Source organism: Schistocerca serialis, chromosome 2 (assembly GCF_023864345.2).
Source record: "Schistocerca serialis cubense isolate TAMUIC-IGC-003099 chromosome 2, iqSchSeri2.2, whole genome shotgun sequence".
NCBI lineage: Eukaryota > Metazoa > Arthropoda > Insecta > Orthoptera > Acrididae > Schistocerca > Schistocerca serialis.
In genome coordinates, this window is record NC_064639.1 from 803,694,243 (window position 1) to 803,713,424 (window position 19,182).

A 19,182-nucleotide genomic window follows, 5' to 3' on the forward strand; every position below is an offset into this window, starting at 1 on the left:
AGAAGCTTGGATTACAGAAGTACGCCACTACTCCCAGCCGGAGATTCACGATTGAAAGCAGAATGACATGAGCTACACGCAGCTCCGATTTTTTTTTTTTTTTGTGTCTGACCTACTTTGAAAGACTTTGTAGTCGATTTACTTACTACTGTCGCTGTTGGAAACCAGGTGATAACCGCACAGTATTTTAGAGACGATCAGGTAATGAAAATTTAGAATAAGTAAAACAGTATCAAAAGAAGTTGTGTGGTGGAGCAGCACATGCAATTCACGCTTCCTAGATACTCGTTACTGCATAGAATAATTCTTTTGTCTGCGGCGTCTTCAGTATCCGTCTTCTGGAAATTTTTCTTGCAGTATATTGTGCAATCTTTTCGTTATGAGTTGGTGCTTGGTTTCCCGATGTTCTTTTGTTTAGTGCATTCGCCTTCTCTTAACCCTGAGAAACCACATACCGAAACTGAGGCACTGCCGGCTGTTCATAAGCAGTGCTCGATGAAGTTATTTCGCTTTTTATTCGTTGCCTTTAATATTCTTCTCATCAGTGGTGAGTGCTGCCTGCAGAAAGCGTTTATCTTGCGAATTCGCGTGAAAGTTTGTGTTCCCTGTGAGGCCCACTACTTGGGATTAACTTGACTGCTCCAGCCAGGTGGCTCGTTGGTCTAGGGGTATGATTCCTGCTTTGGGTGCAGGAGGTCCCGGGTTCAAATCCCGGACGAGCCCTGCCATTTTGACCGCACTGAAGAGTGGGTGGAACTCAGCCCCGGTTGCAGCTCCTCAATGAAGAGTTGACGCCCGTTATAGCACGTGGATATAACAAGAATGCGGCACCAGTAAAGTACGTAGGTGTAATTCGGTAGAAAGGCAGACGGTAATTTTGCATGCAACGCAAAAACAAGGTTGTCTTTGCGGGATATGTGCACCGTGAGTGGAGATTCAGCTTAATTGTGCGACAGTCTACCCTCATCTTACTAGCGACGGCAACAACCAAGGGGTGGCATGTAAGATTGAGCGTGGCTAAGAGTTTCTCATTATTAGTTAGCATCACACTTTGACAGAGCTGTGACAAGGCGAGTAGGGTGAGCTCAGGAAAGCCAGTAGCAAGCGCACTTGAAGTAGCCCTGAAGAACCGGATTATAAATTTTGCCAGCCATAATGAAGCTAGGGGCGTTCTCAGTTACCAAATACCGGTGCAATAAGAGAGCAACAGTATTTGACAGTAAAATGACGCCCTATCCGTCTAGCATACAACATTGCTTGTCTCTGCATACGCGGACGTGAGGTCATCTCGGAAATGAAATCCGAAATATAGATTAAAATTGTTGTGTTCCCGCCCGGGATCGAACCGGGGACCTTCTGCGTGTAAAGCAGACGTGATAACCGCTACACCACGGAAACGACGGTTCTTTTCATGTACCACCCGGAGACTCGTAATAGCAACAGTTTCTCTTCTGTGTTAGCAAGGGCATCGGCTACGAGCTCCCTCCGATTCGTGAAGTTCCTGTAGTAAAAGACGTCGATGGAAACAATCCAACCGCGACAGACAGGGAGAACGCTGGCTGAGCTGCAGCCCTACATGGTGAGACCATCAAAGGTGGCGTCATTCACATGCAGTGCGTTTTCGGAACGAATAGGCTCGTTGGTCTAGGGGCAGTCTGCCTGCAGCGGCCGTGGCGTGCGGTTGTCTGTGCTTCGCGCTGCGGCTGGCTTGTTTACTTCTGCGGGGTAAGTCGCTCGCTAGCAGCGGTTATTCTTGCGTTTGTGGAATGACGTTGATAATTCAGTGATGGCACATACTATGAGGAAAGACACCTTGAAGTTAACGTTCGATAACACGTTTGCCCGACCAACATCCTTCGAAATCGAGGATTTCCTCGAAGAAGTGATGAAAATTGGCCTCGATGAGATTATCGGTATACATTTGTCGATTCTGTCTAGCATCGTTTATATCAAGATGAGAGATGCCGAGTTTTGTGACAAACTAGTTGACTCCTTTAGTTCTGGTTTGAAGTTTAAGCATAGTGATGGCAATGTGGGTGTGGTTACTGTTTCTCACGCCGGGCTTGGACTTCGAACAATTCGCATTTTTGAACTACCGTTTGAGGTCCCAGCAGAACAGATAAACGTTGCGATATCGCCGTATGGCAAAGTTTTGAGCAACTTTGCAGAACGTTGGTCTCCGGCGCATAAGTATCCGGTACTGAATGGCGTCAGGCAGCTTAAAGTTGACTTGCAACGACATATTCCGTCGTACGTCACGGTTTGTGGGTATCGTGCCGTCGTAATGTATGATGGCCAACCTAGAACATGTGCCAGATGTAACTCGACGGGACATGTTCGTGCGGAATGTTTACAGCGTCGTGTAGTTCAACTGCCAACCGGAGAGAGTGTTAGCCCTCCCGCGATGTCAACATTACAGCCATCGTACGTGTCGGTTGCCCGCGGTGAGCCGTCAATACAACCGATTCGTGATAAACCTGCCGGACCCAGTTCCGTCGTTAATGTGACGTCTCCGGACACGCCAGTCGCGTCCGAGATGGCTGCTTCTGAAACACATGAAACTAACAGGACCAGTGAGATGGCGGTGGACCAGCCCTCACGGGGTGCCGAGTTGGTGGAGGTGTCCATGGCTCCTGCTCCCATGTCTGAACGAGTCGCTGAAATGATGCCCAACTCCGACACAGTAATACGTGGTAATCGATCTCCGAAGAAAAATAAAACGCGGAGGATGGCTCACCAAGGTGCGGAAGATACAGCACCGAGCTTACGGGGAAAGGCTAAATTAATCGGTCAGAATTTAAAAGAAGGGCCCGCAGACGCTGCCGCCTCGCCTTCGCGCTCGCGGGACACAACACGATCAGACGACACCATGTCGGAGACTCCCACGATGTACGACAGCGGACCAGATGAGACGCCCACTCAGCAAACTGAGCCACAGAATACGAATCCACCAGTTTCTGAGCCAGTAGGCACCCTTTGCTCTCCCAATTGGGCGGACGAGTTTGAAACGAACGAAGCTGATGTAGAGATGCAGGAAGATTCCCCACCCTCGACCGGCTCCTTGCCCCCCGTATCAGCGGTTGATGGACACAACGTCCACGTGGCCATGGCTACTCAAACGACCGACACGGTCAGCGCCTCCCATTGAAGGCTGTATGACGCACCCTATCGTTTGCTCCTTTCGTACCAAACATCTATGACCACCTTGCAGGCCTACAAGATCCTGACTCTCAATATCAATAAGATACGCAGTGATTTGAATCTGAAGAACTTACAAGACTTGTTATACGCAGCCGACATCGATATAGCCATGCTTCAGGAAGTGAGTGAGATCAGGTTAGACCACATAGCAGGGTATAACGCTTTCGTGAACCCTGGCAACGGTTTCGAACTTGGAACAGCATTACTGTTAAAAGAAGGGATCATTGCAAATTGTGAGGCCAAACTGGTGACCGGCAGAGGGATAGCAGTCACTGTCAATAACATCAGACTGATTAATATTTACGCACCTTCTGGGTCCAGTAATAGGCAACACCGTGCAGAATTTTTTCGCCACGAGATCCTTCCGCTCTTCGGGACCAACTACAGTGATGTCATTTTTGGCGGCGATTTCAATTGTGTGCTTCGTCAAATCGATCAAACTCCTCACTTTAATCGGTGTGTCGAATTAGAACAGATCATTCAAGAACTCCGCTTCACTGACACTTGGACGCACATGCACGGAGTGGAAGTGGGTTTTACGCATGTTACCAATCATTCGGCAAGTAGGTTAGATAGAATTTACATATCGCGTAATTTAACGCAACACCTGCTACACACCGAAATATGGCCAACTGTATTTTCCGACCATGCTGGCTATATCTGCACCGTCAACATGCAAAAACAGGAAACATACCGGGGTCGAGGGTTATGGAAGTTCAACATCGCACATTTGCATGATCCTGCATGTCGAGAAGCCTTCCTGTCCACCTGGACGGCATGTGAACGCAAATTCAGATCCTACAACTCCGCGGTCGAGTGGTGGCTCAAATGCGCCAAACCGCAAATTAGGAAAACTTTAATGTTTTACTCCCGTCAGAAAAGTCTGTGGCACAAACGGACCATGGAATTTTACTTTCAGTGTCTTCGGGAGTTGTATAAATGTGACGCGACCGTTATCGGCAATTTTGCAAAGATCAAAAGAATTCAGGCGAAACTTTTAACGCTGCAACGGAAACAGTTGGAAGGTTTTCAAATTCGGGCGCGAGTTCCTAAGACGGTGCAAGAAGAAGAGGCTGCCATGTATCACATGTTACGTGAAAGTCGACGAGGCAGTCGGAAAATCATTACACACATCCGAACCAGCACCGGGGCAATAGTTACTAAACAAAGTGACATTATGCGTGCGATTGAAGAGTACTATCGAGACCTGATGTCCAATAAAATGACAGATGATACCGTGTTTGCGGAGTTTGCGACAAATTTATCACGGAAACTCAGCCCCACAGAGGCGACTCAGCTGATGACAGAGGTGACAGAAGACGAATTAACAGACGTTATCCTAAGGAGTCCGAAGAATAAATCTCCTGGTTGCGATGGAATACCTGCCGAAGTATATCAAACCTTCTGGCCGCAGATGAAATCGAAACTCCTTGCAATATGTAAAGAACTAATGAACCCACAAAAAGTTATTCCGCAGGAATTTCGACAAGGAATTGTTGTCTTACTGCCCAAGACCCCGTGCAGTAACGACCTCACTAACCTGCGACCTCTCACGTTATTAAATAGTGATTATAAACTATTCGCCCGTGTTCTGAGCCAACGGCTCAAAACTGTCATGACCACAATCACAGGACAGTATCAAACGAGTGTCGGTAGAGATAGATCTATTTACCACACGCTCACGGATTACAGAGATGTCATTGCCGTAGCGGAGGCTTGCAAGTTAAAATGCGCCCTCGTCATGATAGACTTTGCAAAAGCGTTCGACAGGGTGAGCCATCGTTTCCTTTTCCGCGTCATGCAGGAATTGGGGTTTCCGCACCAGTTCACCCAAGTACTCGACAATCTGATCTGTAATAGTACGTCGCGAATTCAAATTAATGGTCGCCTCAGTGGCGCTATTGATATCGAGTGTTCGGTGAGGCAAGGCTGTCCGATGTCGATGGCTCTCTTTGCCATCGCCATAGAACCTCTGCTCGCTACGCTAACTGCACATTTGCAGGGATTGGAAATCAATAGCCAGAAGATTGTGTGCCGTGCGTACGCAGATGATGTCGGCTTTCTTGTCGTGAACGCGCAAGAAGTGCGGTCCTCACTTCAAATACTTCAACGATATGAGGCGGTATCTGGGGCGAAGGTGAACTGGCAAAAATCCGGACTCATGAATGTCGGACGGGGAATAAATCTACCCAATCATACCCGATTACGAGAAATTACCAGTATAAAGTGCTTAGGACTTGAGTTTCGGCGGAAGATACAGAATACCATTGCTGTTAATTATAGAGCTTTACTTCATAAAGTTAGGGCATGTGTACAACTGCATAGCATGAGGAAACTGAATGCTCTCCAAAAAATTGAACTGGTCAACACTTATATCCTCTCGAAGATTAACTATGTAGCCAAAGTGTTGCCTCTTCCCAGTGGCATTGCACATAGACTGCTGTCTGCCCTGGGCCATTTTGTGACCAGAGGCAATATCTTCAAAGTTAAATATGTTACGTTGACGCTCCCTCCTCGGAAGGGCGGATTGAACCTCACAGATGTCTATAAAAAGGCACAGGCGCTCTATCTAAGCAGTATGTACAAGCTATGGACAAAATCTCCACACTGTCTCACTGCTCACCTTCTCAACGAAATCTCCCCAGCGAACCTCAACCCCCCGATTGATGTACATCATATTCCACACGACCTTTATCATTTAAAATACTTCCTGCTTGAATATAGTTATGCTCGAACAAGAATTCCGGCGAAGGAAATAACGGTGGTGAAGCAACTTTATAAGACTTTGATCGAGTCCACCTCCAGGAATAACATCGAAGACAAATATACAGCTCACAATTGGCGGGTCATTTGGGATAATATTCATTCACGCCATTTACCGTCTCACGTGCGAGCGTCTTGGTATCTCACGGTGAATCGCAAAATAGCTACCAATGCCAGACTCCATTCCATTCATCTGGCCGATTCACCCTTATGCAACTCTTGCCAGGTACAAGATAGCGAGGAACACCGATTTGTCTGCGAAAAAGTGCGAGATGTTTGGGCGGTCATACGACAGTTGTTGGCGAGCATCACTAGAACAAGCCCTGCGACCATAACGCCAGCTGACTTCCTCACTCCGGAGGTCGTGCCTTACCCGCAGACCAAAAGAAATTCAGTAAACTGGCTTAAAGGCCACACAGTTTACTATCTTTTCAATGTGAACGAAACGAGTAAAGAAGACTTTCTCCTGTATTTAATGATACAGCACCACCGACTACAGAAGACTAAAAACTATAAAGCTCATTTTGCAAACTTTTTAAGTCACACGATCATTTCCCAGCCAGTATAGGATGGAGTGCTTAAGCCATTTCTTCCGACATGGTGGATTCCGTTCTTCCTTCGGACGCCCGAAGTGAAGACCAAAGAAGTACGTGCGGGACAGACTAATTTACGAGTGCGTCACTTGGATCATTCGTCACGTTCAGAAATTAACAGAATGTTTGTAGTAGCGCGTTCCGTATCATTGGCGGATGCCCTGCACAGAACTACGTTTCCTAGTTTCTTAATTGTAACAATCGACCCGATGGAGAGAAATAACGATAGAAGACTTTTAATTTATATTTTTCATTCCATACTAACTCTGATTTGTGGGGTGAGTCGCACTCATGCGGTGCAAAGTGCACGGATTCCCGGCTCTCCCGAATACATATGAAAATGGACATGTTCATTTACACTGCAAATGGATGCAACATTTCGTCTCCGGACTAATTTCTGTTTTTATGTTACTGGCGGCGGAGTCAAGCCGCAGCATTTCTTCAGTACGCACATGAGGTAGGGTGCCGTGGTGACAGTTACGGTGGGAGACAAGATGGCCAGGCCTCAGATTGCATGACCCCTGCCCTCCTTGCCTCTCCCTGCCTGTTACCGCATTTTCAAAATGAAAATATGGAAAAAAATATAAAAAAAAAAATAATAATAAAAAGGAAAAAAAAAGTGGCTAGTAAAAAGAAAAAAAAAAAAAATAAAAAATAAAAAAAGAAAAAAAAAAGTGGTTAAGGCGTTGAAAAAAAAAAAAAATAAAAATAAAAAAAAAAAAAAAAAAAGGGGTATGATTCCTGCTTTGGGTGCAGGAGGTCCCGGGTTCAAATCCCGGACGAGCCCTGCCATTTTGACCGTGCTGAAGAGTAGGTGGAACTCAGCCCCGGTTGCAGCTCCTCAATGAAGAGTTGACGCCCGTTATAGCACGTGGATATAACAAGAATGCGGCACCAGTAAAGTACGTAGGTGTAATTCGGTAGAAAGGCAGACGGTAATTTTGCATGCAACGGAAAACAAGGTTGTCTTTGCGGGATATGTGCACCGTGAGTGGAGATTCAGCTTAATTGTGCGACAGTCTACCCTCATCTTACTAGCGACGGCAACAACCAAGGGGTGGCATGTAAGATTGAGCGTGGCTAAGAGTTTCTCATTATTAGTTAGCATCACACTTTGACAGAGCTGTGACAAGGCGAGTAGGGTGAGCTCAGGAAAGCCAGTAGCAAGCGCACTTGAAGTAGCCCTGAAGAACCGGATTATAAATTTTGCCAGCCATAATGAAGCTAGGGGCGTTCTCAGTTACCAAATACCGGTGCAATATGAGAGCAACAGTATTTGACAGTAAAATGACGCCCTATCCGTCTAGCATACAACATTGCTTGTCTCTGCATACGCGGACGTGAGGTCATCTCGGAAATGAAATCCGAAATATAGATTAAAATTGTTGTGTTCCCGCCCGGGATCGAACCGGGGACCTTCTGCGTGTAAAGCAGACGTGATAACCGCTACACCACGGAAACGACGGTTCTTTTCATGTACCACCCGGAGACTCGTAATAGCAACAGTTTCTCTTCTGTGTTAGCAAGGGCATCGGCTACGAGCTCCCTCCGATTCGTGAAGTTCCTGTAGTAAAAGACGTCGATGGAAACAATCCAACCGCGACAGACAGGGAGAACGCTGGCTGAGCTGCAGCCCTACATGGTGAGACCATCAAAGGTGGCGTCATTCACATGCAGTGCGTTTTCGGAACGAATAGGCTCGTTGGTCTAGGGGTATGATTCCTGCTTCGGGTGCAGGAGGTCCCGGGTTCAAATCCCGGACGAGCCCTTGCGTTTTGTACAACGGTGTGGTAACAAATCGCATGGCGGCGGCTGTTTCGCGCATTTCCAGGCCTCCAAGTCAGCGCTAAAATCCGACAACCAGTTCTGAAACCGTTGCATGTTTCATTTGAGCCATGTGCACCCTGCTGATGGAACGTTTGAAGTTGATTTAAATGGTCACAGTAGAGATCGTAGCAAGTGTCTTGCTGAGTGCGACGAAAACGGGTTTCCGCCCGCAATCGAGCCGGGGACCTTCTGCGTGTTCGGCACGGCGCCTGGGCTCGGCGGCAGCTGCTGCTCTTTCCTTCCTTACGAGATACCGTCGATTCGCGCAGTCGTTATTGCAAAAGATGTCACCAAAGGCAATCGCTTCGTTAGCGGCACTTTGCCTGGGCTCGGCGGCAGCTCTACATGGAGGCACCAGCAGCCCAGCCAGGCCGCCGCCGCCACCGGTGCGCCACAGCGCAAGGAGCCGGCGGCCGCCCTGCAATGCCCCTGTCGTTGCATATTCCACCCGCCCCATATCCTCTCCATGTCTGACTCACTACCCCAAATGACACTGCAGTCGACGTGCTTATTACTATCGCTTTTGGAAGAACCAAGGCGCAGTATTCTAGTGTCGAACCGGTACTGCAAATTGGGATTAAGCAAAAATTTATTGTGTGGTCGAGCGACAGCCTCGGCTCGCTCTTCCTACATGATCGCTTCTTGTGCGGAATAATTCCTAGCTCGCCGATGGCTTCAGAGTTGGTCTTCTCGAAGTTTTGCTTTCGCACTGCATTCCGCAATCTTTTCGTTATGAGTTGTGTGCTTCGGTTTCCCGACTTTCTTGTGTTTAGTGCGTTTGGCTTCTCTTAACCCTTAGCCACCGCTTGCCGAAATTTCCACACTATCGTCTGTCGATCTGCAGAGCTCGATGACGGCCTCGCGGCCGTTCCTGAGCTCGTGGAACGGTCGAATCTGTAGTTGTTTCCAGATCTCTCCCACACAACGGCCTCCCAGAAGGTTGGATTACAGAAGTACGCCACTACTCCCAGCCGGAGATTCACGATTGAAAGCAGAATGACATGAGCTACACGCAGCTCCGATTTTTTTTTTTTTTGTGTCTGACCTACTTTGAAAGACTTTGTAGTCGATTTACTTACTACTGTCGCTGTTGGAAACCAGGTGATAACCGCACAGTATTTTAGAGACGATCAGGTAATGAAAATTTAGAATAAGTAAAACAGTATCAAAAGAAGTTGTGTGGTGGAGCAGCACATGCAATTCACGCTTCCTAGATACTCGTTACTGCATAGAATAATTCTTTTGTCTGCGGCGTCTTCAGTATCCGTCTTCTGGAAATTTTGCTTGCAGTATATTGTGCAATCTTTTCGTTATGAGTTGGTGCTTGGTTTCCCGATGTTCTTTTGTTTAGTGCATTCGCCTTCTCTTAACCCTGAGAAACCACATACCGAAACTGAGGCACTGCCGGCTGTTCATAAGCAGTGCTCGATGAAGTTATTTCGCTTTTTATTCGTTGCCTTTAATATTCTTCTCATCAGTGGTGAGTGCTGCCTGCAGAAAGCGTTTATCTTGCGAATTCGCGTGAAAGTTTGTGTTCCCTGTGAGGCCCACTACTTGGGATTAACTTGACTGCTCCAGCCAGGTGGCTCGTTGGTCTAGGGGTACAGTCAGCCGGCGGACGCGGTCGAGGTCGGACGTGCTGTGCTGCGCGCCGCGCCGTCGCTGTTTACGTGTGGTGAGTCACTGCGCTTGCTTCAGTGTCTACCAGTGTTTTGGTGTGATCTGCCAATGAACTCGATTTCGTGATGTCTCAACCGAGTAGGAAAGACACACTGAAGTTTACTTTTGACAGAAATTTTGTCCGACCTAAATCTTTTGAAGTTGAGCAATGGTTAGAAGATGAAGTAAAGATAGGACTTGAGGACATAATCGGGATACATCTTTCGATTGTCAGTAGCACCGTTTTCGTTAAATTAGCTCGATCAGAGATGTGTGAGAAAATCGTTGAATCTTGTGGTGGTATCCTAAAGTTTAAACATAGTGATGGAAATGTGGGAGAAGTTGCTGTTTCGCATGCCGGCCTAGGAATACGGACTGTTAGAATTTTTGAACTTCCATTTGAAATAACCAGTGAACAGCTCAACGCAGTGCTCTGTCCATACGGTAAAATCATAAGCAATATTGCGGAACGTTGGTCTAGCGCACATAAGTTCCCGGTTCTTAATGGGGTGCGGCAATTGAAAATCGAGCTGCAGAAGCACATCCCGTCTTATGTACACGTCTGCGGGTATCGTGCGATAGTCATGTACGATGATCAGCCTCGAACGTGTGCCGCATGCAACTCGACGGGTCACGTGCGTGCCGAATGCATGCAGAGGCGAGTGGCGCAGCTGCCTGCCGGCGAGGCTGCCAGGCCCCCCGCGATGACATCACTGCCTGTGACGTACGTCGCCGCAGCGCGTGGGCTTCCGGCTATATCCACGGTCACCGAAGTCAGTGAAAATACTGTAGTGCCTGCGACAGTGACGCGAATGGAGACTGTTGCAACGCCGGAAGAGACCCCACCTAAACCCATAGAAATATCGCCGTCCGTCGTAGTCACAGAAGAACAGGCATCCGACATGCAAACGGCTGCGTCCCCATCGGCCGCTGCTACTCCACGGGGGGAATCTCCAGCAGGTTCCGATCAAGGCCCACAAAATCGTACGTCTCCCAGAAAAACTAAAAAACGGAGAGTTGCCCGCCAGGGTGCAGACCAGATGGCACCGGTTCTGCGCGAAAAGGCTAAACAGATAGGTGAACAACTCAGTGACAAAGCATCTGATAGCACAAACCATGATCATCCCTCAGCCAGCTTACCATCAGTCATTGACAATGTCTCAGATGCTCTACCTCTGAACCCCGAACAGTCAGCTCAACTCCGAGCCGACTGTGATGTCCGCATGGTCAAACTCTACCCTGCTCACGAGTCGGTAACGCCCTCAACACAGCCACCGCCAACTAGTTGGGCAGACGATATAGAATCCACTGCCGACGTCGACAGTATGGATACTTCCGAAGCGGTGACAGCCGTAACTTCAGTCTCCAAAGACGACGATGTTAATGAGATAGCTAACGCCTCGACAGAGTCTACCGCGCAAACAGAACGCACGACTGCTCCCTTCTCAAACGGAGAATATTTTTAACTCTGCCTTTAAAGTGACTGTCAATACATGTTTTTGTTTCTCTGGAATTGCTTCCAAAGTGCTTTTACGACGTGACTTGTATTTCCAGCGTTATTTCTGTTTGATATCGGACTGGTTTTAAGTCTTGTTCCTGTTTAGTCCACCACAATTCCGCCACAGGCCTATCGACTTGCTACTCTCAATATTAATAAGATACGCAGCGCTCTTAAACTACAACATTTAAAAGACTTTTTATATGCAGCTGATGTAGACATTTTGTTTGTACAAGAAGTAGCAGAGATCGGACTTGATTGCGTACCAGGTTATAATGTCATCACTAATCCTGGGGCCGGTTGCGAATTAGGCACAGCTTTTATTGTGAAGGAAGGTATCATTATTCATGACGTCACGAAACTGCCGAACAGTAGGGGCATTGCGGGCACTTTTTATAACAACAGACTAATTAATGTATATGCCCCATCCGGTTCCAGTAATAGACGTCAAAGAGCAGAATTCTTCAAAGAAGAAATAGTTCCTCTCTTTGGCGTCCGCCACGACAATGTCATCTTCGGAGGCGACTTTAACTGTGTCATCAGTGCAAAGGACCAAACTCCCAATCTTAACAAATCACTTGAACTGGAACGAATTGTACGAGACTTGCGCTTAGTTGACTCTTGGGAGCTCAAGCATGGTGCAGCACCTGGGTTTACCCATATCACGACCCATTCGGCAAGCCGTCTCGATCGCATTTATGTCACACCCACTTTGAGGAATAACATTCTGCAGTCAGAAGTATGGCCAGTGGCGTTCTCAGATCATGCTGCATACATCTGTACTATCACTCTCGTCCGACAACGGACGTGTCGATACAGGGGCCTGTGGAAATTAAATGTTTCACATCTACAAGACTCGGCGTGTCACGAAGCCTTCCTCAATACCTGGCGAGAATGTGAGCACAGATTTGCCTCTTATAATTCGGCCATTGATTGGTGGCTCAGGTGCGCCAAACCTAAAATTAGGTGGTGTTTCATGAACTACGCACGGGAAAAGGGCTTTTGGCTTCAAAGGACGATCAATTTCTATTTTCATTGTCTGCGGGAACTGTATATGCTCGGCACTTCGACTGTCGAGAATTGTCAACGAATTAAGAAAATCCAGGCCAAAATCCTAACCCTGAGGAGGACGCAGCTAGAAGGCTACAAAGTCAGGTCACGGGTACAGACTACTGTACACCACGAACTCACCTCAGTCTACCATATGATCCAAGAAAGTAGGAAAGGGTCCCGTAAAATACTAACGGAGTTAATTGCTGAGGATGGCACAACGCTGACTACGCACAACGAGATTAAAGCGGCGGTGCTAAACTACTTCACCACCTTGATGTCTAATAAAGAAGTTAACGTGCAAGCGCAGGATGCTCTTTTGAATAATTTGCGCAACAGAGTCAGTCTCGTGGACGCGGAAAAGCTATTAGACGTGGCAACCGAAGAAGACGTGGAATATGTACTCTGGGCAAGTGCCAAGAATAAATCCCCCGGACCTGACGGAATTCCCGCCGAATTCTATCAAAAATTCTGGAACACCATAAAGGCGAAGATCACTTGCATCTGTAACGAACTTCTAGACCACAACAACGTGATCCCCACCAGCTTCTGTGAAGGCATTGTCGTTCTAATTAAAAAAAACTCAGGCAGAGCAAACGTAAAAAAACTAAGACCGATAACGCTGCTCAACAGCGACTATAAAATCTTTGCGAGACTTTTGGCCCACAGGCTTAAATCTACAATGACCAGTATCATTGGCCCTTACCAGACCAGTGTGGGAAAGGATCGGAAAATTCAACAGACTTTGTGCGACTACCGTGATTTAATCTCCATTGCGGAAGTCTGTAAGCTGAAATGTGCCATCATGTCCTTGGACTTCGACAAAGCCTTTGACAGGGTCAACCACCAGTATCTCTTTCGTACCATGTATGCGATGGGCTTTCCACCTGGGTTCGTCGCAATTATACAACAGATGGTAGCGAATAATTTATCCAGAGTCATCATCAATGGCCAACCTACCCGAGCGATAGAGATAGCCAGTTCCGTCAGGCAGGGCTGCCCAATGTCCATGGCGCTTTTTGCGATTGCCATTGAGCCTTTGTTAGCTACCCTGACGCAAAGTTTACAGGGCGTCGTCATACATGGCTCCCGAGTAGTGTGCAAGGCGTATGCAGACGATGTCGGTTTCCTTGTACTAAATAGAACTGAAGTGGAGACCGCACTACAGCTAGTCAGGCAATATGAGCAAGCGTCGGGTGCACAACTAAACTGGACAAAGTCTGGAATATTCAATATTGGCCGCGGCCTAGGATCGCACCCTCACGGACAACTACGTCAGCTGAAGATCTTCAAGTGTCTTGGAATTGATTTTCAGAGTAACATTCGGCACACCATCGCAACCAACTATAGAAAGCTTCTACGGACTATTCGTGCCAGCATGCGAGAACACAGTGTACGAAAACTAAATGAAATTCAGAAAGTAACGGTCGCAAATGTATACCTCACCTCGAAACTCAATTATATCGCTCAAGTTTTACCAATGTCTACACTCACTGCAAAACGAATTATGTCAGCCTTAGGACAGTTTGTCAGCCATCACCACATTTTTAAAGTCCAGTTTGACACCTTAACGCTTGCCACAAAAAATGGAGGCTTAAATCTTGTCGATGTTGGAAAGAAGGCGCAAGCTTTATACATATCAAAAACTTTCCACCAATGGAAACACTCAGCTGATAGTCTCGCTGCTCACCTGCTTACTGAGATAGCTCCCGCCGACCTCAGTCCACCAATCACGGTGCAACATATTCCAAACGGACTTTACCACTTAAAATGGTTTTTACTGGAGTACAGTTATGTACAAACAAGGATCCCCGAACAGGAAATGAAGACAGTGAAACACGTTTACCAGGAACTTCTAAAAGATAAGAAGAAAAATAACATCGAAGAAAAATACAACCTTTTCGACTGGAAGGTAATCTGGGAGAACATCCATTGTCCGTACTTGCCGTCAACAATGAAAGCCACTTGGTATTTCGCAGTTAACAGAAAATTGGCCACTAACTCCAAACTCCATAACATACACCTCGCAGAATCACCTTTGTGCACAACGTGTAATTTAATAGATACTGATGAACACAGGTTTGTGTGCGACAACGTAAAAGATATATGGGAATATATCACGAACAAGTTAGCACTCATCAGTCGAACATCGCCCAGATACATAACCCCTGCTGCCTTTCTGACGCCGGACGATACCCCGTACCCACGGACGAGAAGGAACGCTCTAAACTGGTTAAAAGCCGCTACTGTACATTACTTATTTACACAAGCAGAAAAGAGTAAAGAAGACTTCTGGGTCTATCTTACAACTCACCACCATATACTAATGAAAACGAAAAACTATAAGGATAACTTCGCCAACTACCTGCTCAAAACTATCACGTAAAAACAAAGTGACTGCTAGATCAATTGATTGAATTTCATGTTAACGAACATTCAGCAGATACTCACTAAAGATAAGACGGACCATCTATACGGCGAATACTACGTCATGTTGACCGAACCACGAGTTACAAACACCTCTGAAGTAATCGATTGGTAAGATTTCAAGCTTCATTGTAAGAAGAAGAAAATTCAGTTTTCTGTTTTCGAGAAATATTTTAGTTCTCTTTCAATTTCGCAGAGTTCAACACACAGCTTTTCTATTTTCGAAGAAATGGATTTTCACTTTCCTTTTAACTTCTTTGACGTTATCTGTTACCACGAGGCAATGGAGCCGCAATAAATTTCAGTTCCTATTTACTTCCTATGGATGCTTGTATCTGAACGACGCATGTAATCCACAACGTTTTTCATTTTCCTTAAATTAAAGGCCTTTGATGCCGCGCCGACGAAGGCGACTAAATGGCGAGCAGAAGGACGGGCTATAAGGGGTGGATGGAGGCCCGCAAAAAAAAAAGAAAAAAAAAAAAAAAAAGAAAAAAAAAGTGAAAAAAAAAAAAAAAAAAGGGGTATGGTTCCTGCTTTGGGTGCAGGAGGTCCCGGGTTCAAATCCCGGACGAGCCCTGCCATTTTGACCGTGCTGAAGAGTAGGTGGAACTCAGCCCCGGTTGCAGCTCCTCAATGAAGAGTTGACGCCCGTTATAGCACGTGGATATAACAAGAATGCGGCACCAGTAAAGTACGTAGGTGTAATTCGGTAGAAAGGCAGACGGTAATTTTGCATGCAACGGAAAACAAAGTTGTCTTTGCGGGATATGTGCACCGTGAGTGGAGATTCAGCTTAATTGTGCGACAGTCTACCCTCATCTTACTAGCGACGGCAACAACCAAGGGGTGGCATGTAAGATTGAGCGTGGCTAAGAGTTTCTCATTATTAGTTAGCATCACACTTTGACAGAGCTGTGACAAGGCGAGTAGGGTGAGCTCAGGAAAGCCAGTAGCAAGCGCACTTGAAGTAGCCCTGAAGAACCGGCTTATAAATTTTGCCAGCCATAATGAAGCTAGGGGCGTTCTCAGTTACCAAATACCGGTGCAATAAGAGAGCAACAGTATTTGACAGTAAAATGACGCCCTATCCGTCTAGCATACAACATTGCTTGTCTCTGCATACGCGGACGTGAGGTCATCTCGGAAATGAAATCCGAAATATAGATTAAAATTGTTGTGTTCCCGCCCGGGATCGAACCGGGGACCTTCTGCGTGTAAAGCAGACGTGATAACCGCTACACCACGGAAACGACGGTTCTTTTCATGTACCACCCGGAGACTCGTAATAGCAACAGTTTCTCTTCTGTGTTAGCAAGGGCATCGGCTACGAGCTCCCTCCGATTCGTGAAGTTCCTGTAGTAAAAGACGTCGATGGAAACAATCCAACCGCGACAGACAGGGAGAACGCTGGCTGAGCTGCAGCCCTACATGGTGAGACCATCAAAGGTGGCGTCATTCACATGCAGTGCGTTTTCGGAACGAATAGGCTCGTTGGTCTAGGGGTATGATTCCTGCTTCGGGTGCAGGAGGTCCCGGGTTCAAATCCCGGACGAGCCCTTGCGTTTTGTACAACGGTGTGGTAACAAATCGCATGGCGGCGGCTGTTTCGCGCATTTCCAGGCCTCCAAGTCAGCGCTAAAATCCGACAACCAGTTCTGAAACCGTTGCATGTTTCATTTGAGCCATGTGCACCCTGCTGATGGAACGTTTGAAGTTGATTTAAATGGTCACAGTAGAGATCGTAGCAAGTGTCTTGCTGAGTGCGACGAAAACGGGTTTCCGCCCGCAATCGAGCCGGGGACCTTCTGCGTGTTCGGCACGGCGCCTGGGCTCGGCGGCAGCTGCTGCTCTTTCCTTCCTTACGAGATACCGTCGATTCGCGCAGTCGTTATTGCAAAAGATGTCACCAAAGGCAATCGCTTCGTTAGCGGCACTTTGCCTGGGCTCGGCGGCAGCTCTACATGGAGGCACCAGCAGCCCAGCCAGGCCGCCGCCGCCACCGGTGCGCCACAGCGCAAGGAGCCGGCGGCCGCCCTGCAATGCCCCTGTCGTTGCATATTCCACCCGCCCCATATCCTCTCCATGTCTGACTCACTACCCCAAATGACACTGCAGTCGACGTGCTTATTACTATCGCTTTTGGAAGAACCAAGGCGCAGTATTCTAGTGTCGAACCGGTACTGCAAATTGGGATTAAGCAAAAATTTATTGTGTGGTCGAGCGACAGCCTCGGCTCGCTCTTCCTACATGATCGCTTCTTGTGCGGAATAATTCCTAGCTCGCCGATGGCTTCAGAGTTGGTCTTCTCGAAGTTTTGCTTTCGCACTGCATTCCGCAATCTTTTCGTTATGAGTTGTGTGCTTCGGTTTCCCGACTCTCTTGTGTTTAGTGCGTTTGGCTTCTCTTAACCCTTAGCCACCGCTTGCCGAAATTTCCACACTATCATCTGTCGATCTGCAGAGCTCGATGACGGCCTCGCGGCCGTTCCTGAGCTCGTGGAACGGTCGAATCTGCAGTTGTTTCCAGATCTCTCCCACACAACGGCCTCCCAGAAGCTTGGATTACAGAAGTACGCCACTACTCCCAGCCGGAGATTCACGATTGAAAGCAGAATGACATGAGCTACACGCAGCTCCGATTTTTTTTTTTTTTTTGTGTCTGACCTACTTTGAAAGACTTTGTAGTCGATTTACTTACTACTGTCGCTGTTGGAAACCAGGTGATAACCGCACAGTATTTTAGAGACGATCAGGTAATGAAAATTTAGAATAAGTAAAACAGTATCAAAAGAAGTTGTGTGGTGGAGCAGCACATGCAATTCACGCTTCCTAGATACTCGTTACTGCATAGAATAATTCTTTTGTCTGCGGCGTCTTCAGTATCCGTCTTCTGGAAATTTTTCTTGCAGTATATCGTGCAATCTTTTCGTTATGAGTTGGTGCTTGGTTTCCCGATGTTCTTTTGTTTAGTGCATTCGCCTTCTCTTAACCCTGAGAAACCACATACCGAAACTGAGGCACTGCCGGCTGTTCATAAGCAGTGCTCGATGAAGTTATTTCGCTTTTTATTCGTTGCCTTTAATATTCTTCTCATCAGTGGTGAGTGCTGCCTGCAGAAAGCGTTTATCTTGCGAATTCGCGTGAAAGTTTGTGTTCCCTGCGAGGCCCACTACTTGGGATTAACTTGACTGCTCCAGCCAGGTGGCTCGTTGGTCTAGGGGTATGATTCCTGCTTTGGGTGCAGGAGGTCCCGGGTTCAAATCCCGGACGAGCCCTGCCATTTTGACCGTGCTGAAGAGTAGGTGGAACTCAGCCCCGGTTGCAGCTCCTCAATGAAGAGTTGACGCCCGTTATAGCACGTGGATATAACAAGAATGCGGCACCAGTAAAGTACGTAGGTGTAATTCGGTAGAAAGGCAGACGGTAATTTTGCATGCAACGGAAAACAAGGTTGTCTTTGCGGGATATGTGCACCGTGAGTGGAGATTCAGCTTAATTGTGCGACAGTCTACCCTCATCTTACTAGCGACGGCAACAACCAAGGGGTGGCATGTAAGATTGAGCGTGGCTAAGAGTTTCTCATTATTAGTTAGCATCACACTTTGACAGAGCTGTGACAAGGCGAGTAGGGTGAGCTCAGGAAAGCCAGTAGCAAGCGCACTTGAAGTAGCCCTGAAGAACCGGATTATAAATTTTGCCAGCCATAATGAAGCTAGGGGCGTTCTCAGTTACCAAATACCGGTGCAATAAGAGAGCAACAGTATTTGACAGTAAAATGACGCCCTATCCGTCTAGCATACAACATTGCTTGTCTCTGCATACGCGGACGTGAGGTCATCTCGGAAATGAAATCCGAAATATAGATTAAAATTGTTGTGTTCCCGCCCGGGATCGAACCGGGGACCTTCTGCGTGTAAAGCAGACGTGATAACCGCTACACCACGGAAACGACGGTTCTTTTCATGTACCACCCGGAGACTCGTAATAGCAACAGTTTCTCTTCTGTGTTAGCAAGGGCATCGGCTACGAGCTCCCTCCGATTCGTGAAGTTCCTGTAGTAAAAGACGTCGATGGAAACAATCCAACCGCGACAGACAGGGAGAACGCTGGCTGAGCTGCAGCCCCACATGGTGAGACCATCAAAGGTGGCGTCATTCACATG

The 19,182-nt window shown here is 47.3% G+C and overlaps 8 non-coding genes across 8 annotated transcripts; 4 read left to right on the forward strand and 4 right to left on the reverse strand.

Moving 5' to 3' along the window:
* The first annotated feature begins 651 nt into the window (after positions 1-651).
* On the forward strand, positions 652-723 carry Trnap-ugg (transfer RNA proline (anticodon UGG)). Its single transcript has one exon. It is a non-coding gene; the product is annotated as a tRNA-Pro (tRNA).
* A 602-nt stretch (positions 724-1,325) lies between these two features.
* Positions 1,326-1,398, reverse strand: Trnav-uac (transfer RNA valine (anticodon UAC)). Its single transcript has one exon. It is a non-coding gene; the product is annotated as a tRNA-Val (tRNA).
* A 6,547-nt stretch (positions 1,399-7,945) lies between these two features.
* On the reverse strand, positions 7,946-8,018 carry Trnav-uac (transfer RNA valine (anticodon UAC)). Its single transcript has one exon. It is a non-coding gene; the product is annotated as a tRNA-Val (tRNA).
* Positions 8,019-8,253: 235 nt separating this feature from the next.
* Positions 8,254-8,325, forward strand: Trnap-cgg (transfer RNA proline (anticodon CGG)). Its single transcript has one exon. It is a non-coding gene; the product is annotated as a tRNA-Pro (tRNA).
* A 7,873-nt stretch (positions 8,326-16,198) lies between these two features.
* Positions 16,199-16,271, reverse strand: Trnav-uac (transfer RNA valine (anticodon UAC)). Its single transcript has one exon. It is a non-coding gene; the product is annotated as a tRNA-Val (tRNA).
* Positions 16,272-16,506: 235 nt separating this feature from the next.
* Positions 16,507-16,578, forward strand: Trnap-cgg (transfer RNA proline (anticodon CGG)). Its single transcript has one exon. It is a non-coding gene; the product is annotated as a tRNA-Pro (tRNA).
* Positions 16,579-18,223: 1,645 nt separating this feature from the next.
* Positions 18,224-18,295, forward strand: Trnap-ugg (transfer RNA proline (anticodon UGG)). The gene has a single exon. It is a non-coding gene; the product is annotated as a tRNA-Pro (tRNA).
* Positions 18,296-18,896: 601 nt separating this feature from the next.
* Trnav-uac (transfer RNA valine (anticodon UAC)) lies at positions 18,897-18,969 on the reverse strand. The gene has a single exon. It is a non-coding gene; the product is annotated as a tRNA-Val (tRNA).
* Between the last annotated feature and the right edge of the window lie 213 nt (positions 18,970-19,182).